The sequence below is a fragment of the Artemia sp. Qi Xiang Cuo genome, chromosome 16 (genome assembly GCF_049724085.1).
Source record: "Artemia sp. Qi Xiang Cuo chromosome 16, ASM4972408v1, whole genome shotgun sequence".
Taxonomy (NCBI): Eukaryota; Metazoa; Arthropoda; class Branchiopoda; order Anostraca; family Artemiidae; genus Artemia; species Artemia sp. Qi Xiang Cuo.
Window position 1 is genome coordinate 31,308,984 of NC_142809.1, and position 5,392 is coordinate 31,314,375.

General features: G+C 38.7%; 1 pseudogene; it reads left to right on the forward strand.

Moving 5' to 3' along the window:
- Positions 1–214: 214 nt before the first annotated feature.
- On the forward strand, positions 215–4,588 carry LOC148942784 (NPC intracellular cholesterol transporter 1 pseudogene; annotated as a pseudogene).
- The last annotated feature ends 804 nt before the right edge of the window (positions 4,589–5,392 follow it).

A 5,392-nucleotide genomic window follows, 5' to 3' on the forward strand; every position in this document is an offset into this window, starting at 1 on the left:
ACTTTTGTCACTTGACCGATAGAATTTTATTGCTTTTCAATAATTGCATAAAAATTCAGTTGTTCCTTCGCTAAGAAACCAATTACAATTCACGCATGATAGCATGAACAGATTATGATTCACGTATGATAGCATCTGTGATAAGTAGGCTAGTGTCAAACCTTAGATTAGTCGGTGTTTAATGCTAATTAGTGGAGAAATATTGGGTATAAAAATGAAAGATTTTCCATTTTTAGTGATGTTACTCGGCTTTGTATATTTTGCTGTTAATGGAGAAGATAATCAAGTACATCTTCCATCCCTATCACCAGAAAATAAATTAGAATCTGACCTGGAAATTAACACCACAATCTTACCTTCGTCATCTTTACTTGGGCTTGACGAGCCTAACCAACTCGTTGCTGACGACGTTGATGGTGACGTAAACAAGATTCTTAGTGATGGTCTTTTAGAAATTCAAGATCCCAATTATAATACTCCCTACGATTATGAGCGCATCGCAGTCCAGCAAGATTATGGAGACCATGATGAAGGAGGAGAAACCCTTGTTCCCTTCTATCATCCCGCGATGGACATTCCGGTAAAAGAAGGAGATGGTCATTGCATTTGGTATGGCGTTCACGGTGACAGGTACAATGTGAAGTATGACGGATATGGAATTCCGTTAAAAAAAGAAGAAGCTGTTAAAAAGTTGTCTCAAGTTTGTCCAGAGCTTTATTCAGACTTAATTGAAAAGGCTAAAGGCTCAGGCAAAAGAAATATCCGTACCTGCTGTTCAGCCCATCAAATCGACTTGATGGCTTCTAACATAGAAATGGCAGAAGCGTTGGTTGGTCGTTGCCCCAGCTGCTTCAGAAATATGAAACTCAATTGGTGCTACATGACCTGTGACCCGGAACATAGTAAATATCTAATTCAAGGAGAATTGGTGTCTCCAGCAAAAGAAACAAATTATAAAACTCTTGTTAAAAGTATTGACTACTATGCTTCTGATGAGTATGTAGCAGGTATGTACGAGTCGTGTAAAGATGTAATAAACCCAAGCACCAATAGTAAAGCAGTTTATATGATGTGCACCCCTTGGGCTAGTCTCTGCAACCCTTACCGGCTTATGAATGCTTTTGGAATGTCAGTGGATAACCCAGCTACTCCGGGATTCGCACCTTTTGATATTCGGTATCATTTCATTAAAGAAGCTGCTGATGTACCAAAGAATATTACAGTATTTAATCCTAAATTAATACCTTGTAGTCAAGCAATTAGTGAAAGCAGTTCATCTTGTTCTTGTGTCGACTGCGAACTGTCATGTCCCATTCCCCCACTGCTACCTTCCATTTCCATTCCTTCAACCCTTGCAGGCTATAACATTTTCAATTTTCTAATTGTCATGATTTCAATTTGTTTCTGTATTGCCTTTATTGTTGTTAGTTATTATCTACTTTATACAAGAAACAGGGATGTAACCAGACAAAGTGGAGCTCCACAGCGTGATAGTGTTGCTCGACGTCTTGCTGGAGTGGGAAACTCACAGTCTGGGCTAACAGATGATGAATCAAAGTCCTTGAATGGTCAATCTGCTGTAATAGACCCCTACAAAACGGTTAATCCTGTACTTGCTACTCAGTTGAATTTCAAAAATGACAATAGAATGCACAGTGGAGGTAAACTTGGATCTGTTTTCGAAAGACGCCTTCAATCTGCTTTTGGCAACTGGGGACAAGTTTGTGCCCGACATGCTTTGCTTGTTCTCTTTACCGGGGTAATATTTTCACTGGCTTTATCTTGTGGTGTGGCGAATCTGAAGGTTATCGTCGATCCAGTAGAGTTGTGGGCATCACCACAAAGCAGGTCTCGTCTTGAAAAAGATTATTTTGACAAGAATTTTTCACCTTTCTTTAGAATTGAACAGCTTATTTTCTCTACAGATGATTTAAAACCGTTCAATCGAACCACAGTCGATGGAGAAGTCAAATGGTATGGACCCATTTTCAGAAAAGAATTTCTTATTGAGGTTCTTCGTTTACAAAAGCAAATTGAAAAGTTAATTGGCAACAATGGAACAAGAATTGAGGATATTTGCTTTAAACCAATGGCACCGGATTTTGATATATGTGCAGTACAGAGCGCTTTGGGATGGTTTCAAGGGAATGAGAAAATCTTGGATATTAAGAATAACCTCACTACTGGCTATGTTTATGATTATTTGGATCATATAGAATATTGTGCTTCAAATCCAACATCCCCCTCTGATGGCAACTATGAGTCGGTTGGTTGCATGGCCGAATATGGTGGCCCAGTTTTTCCATACGTTGCGTTAGGTGGGTTTCTAGAGAAAAATCAAATTACATCGGATGGCGCAAACTTTTTGAACGCTACAGCTTTAGTTCTTACAGTCCCAGTTAATAACTACCAAAATGATGAACATCTTAGCAATTCAAAAGACTGGGAAGGTAAATATCTTGAGCTAATGGAGAACTGGACAGCACATCACAAGCCAGAATATATGCAAGTTGCTTATGCTGCTGAGAGGTCAATTGAAGACGAACTGGATAGACAAAGCCAGTCGGATATTATTACAATCGTTGTCAGCTATTTTATTATGTTTGCTTATATTACGTTTGCGCTTAGCCAATTCAGATCTGTTGGCAAAGTAATGGTCAACTGCAAACTCACTCTTGGCTTTGGAGGAGTATTCATTGTTGTTTTATCTGTAGTCAGTTCCATTGGTTTTTATGGATTCATTGGAGTGTCATCTACTTTGATCATAATGGAAGTTATACCTTTCCTTGTATTAGCTGTTGGAGTGGACAATATCTTTATTTTAGTTCAAACACATCAACGTGAGCCACAACGATCAACAGAAACTCATGAGCAGCACATTGGCAGAATTGTAGGGGAGGTGGGTCCAACAATGCTTCTGTCATCTGTATCCCAGACATGTTGCTTCTTTGTAGGAGCGTTGTCAGGCATGCCAGCAGTCAGAGCCTTTGCTTTATATGCTGCTATTGCTATATTTTTAAACTTTTGCCTACAAATTACTTGCTTTGTCGCAATTTTCTCTCTTGATATGAAAAGGGAACAGGGTAACCGTTGGGACATTCTATGCTGTGTTCGTGGACCTAAGAAAGACTGTCAAAAATATGAAGGAACCCTACATAAAGTATTTGACCTAATTTACGTTCCTTTAATCTTGCACAAATGGATCCGACCTCTAGTCATTGTTGGTTTTGTTGCTTGGCTTACTACAAGTATTTGTGTTATCTCTCAAATTGATGTGGGTTTGGATCAAGAAACATCTATGCCCCTAGATTCTTATATGCAGGATTATTTTAAGGCCCTTTCGACACACTTAGCCGTGGGAGCACCAGTTTACTTCGTTGTCAAAGATAGTGGCTTGAACATCACTGGCGTTGATGTTCAAAGGAAGATATGTGGATCTGCTGGCTGTGACATTGATTCCGTCGTTACTCAATTATATCTCTCTGCCAAAATCGCAAACAGGACATATATTGCTACCCCATCAGGATCATGGCTGGATGATTTTTATGATTGGCTAAGTTTTTCTGATGAATACACCGGCTGTTGTTTTGTCGACAATGAAGGCAATTTCTGTCCCTCGTCAGGGGATCAGTATTCGTGCTCCAAATGTGAACCCACATTCATTAATATCGATAACAAGAAATTGCCGACTCAAGAAACATTTAATAAATATTTTGAGTTTTACTTGAATGATAATCCAGGTATGACTTGTCCAAAAGGTGGCCATCCATCCTATGGTACAGCTGTCAAAAGAAAAGTGCATGCAAATCAGACTGTTATTATTAGCAGTTACTTCCAAACGTACCACTCAGTCATGAAAACATCTTCTGACTATTATAATGGACTGGCTGCAGCCCGAATGATCGCTAAAAACATTACCACTATGCTCAATGATGGCGACCTGAATGGACCACATGAAGTTTTTCCATACAGTGTTTTCTATGTATTCTATGAGCAGTATTTAACAATATGGGAGGACGTCATAAAGAGTCTTCTTCTATCCGGCTTAGCTGTTTTCATCGCCGTTCTGCTCCTACTTGGTTTCGACTTGTACTCATCGATGGTTACAATGCTAGTCATCTCAATGATAATTGTCAATCTCCTGGGAGCAATGTACTGGTGGGATATCAGTCTGAATGCTGTATCATTAGTCAATCTCGTCATGGCTGTTGGTATATCCGTCGAGTTTTGTGCTCATATTGTCCGAGCATTTGCCGTTTCCACCGAAGATACTCAGATGACTCGTGCCAAGGAATCACTCGTGAAAATGGGAAGCTCAGTACTGTGTGGAGTATTGTCCGACTTGTCTATTGTGGTTTTGGCATTTGCAAAATCTCAAATATTCCAAATATTCTATTTTAGAATGTTTTTGCTGATCGTACTTATTGGTGCTGCCCATGGATTAATTTTCCTTCCTGTTTTTCTTTCGTACCTTGGTCCAAAAAAAGTAACAACCAACAAGGATAGCTATATCATTCCAACATCATCATCACTTGGGATGAGTAGAATTTCCACAGCCATAAGTTTAAGTAGAAGTAGCATTGTTTAGCTTAACTTAAAAAGTGATAGCAATCGAATCCCTTTGCCTGTGAAGAGACCGTACTAAGTCTGCCCGTACCAATTATATGTCCAATTGTGATATTCATGTTCTTTTATTGTTTTTTTTTTCTTACAAAGCTTAAAAACCAGGCTAATACCCTTAATACACACTGGGGTAGAATATACGATACTATTATACCCAGTAACCAGGGTAGGAAGGGAACCTAAAATTTCTAAAATAATGATTTTTTCTATGGCTGTATGCTCATAGGCGTTTTGATATTGCTTGAAGCTTGAATGCGGACTGGGACTCATTTCCTAATTGTGTCAAACTTTTTCTTTTAACTACTTTATTTATCTTGCCAATATGGGAATAAGTTACTGTATAGCGAAGAGTTTCATAAGCAAGTAAAGGTCTTGGAGGTGGCTTCAGCTTTCAGTTATAAAATGACTAATCGCATTGATTGAGATATCAAGATATTTCTAGAGGAGGTGGGGGGATTAGGGGTCTTAAAACCAACTCTATTTCCCTATATGCTTGTTCAATTCTCCTATAATGTAGTAATATACTAAGAAGATTTTGAAAAACAATGGATTTATGGTATGTAGGAAGAAAATGAAGAACAATCAAAAGATATTTCGTCGGATTTCTGCAAGGGGTCCTCAGCGCTGGGAAAGAAGTAATAAGAACTTTAAAAACAGTATGCATACTAGACCATAAAAACATAAGAGGGCATAAAACCTAAGATTAAATTTATGTTATTCCCCGAGGAGCTAACAACTTACAGGGTGTGTATACTGGAGTAGAGAGGGC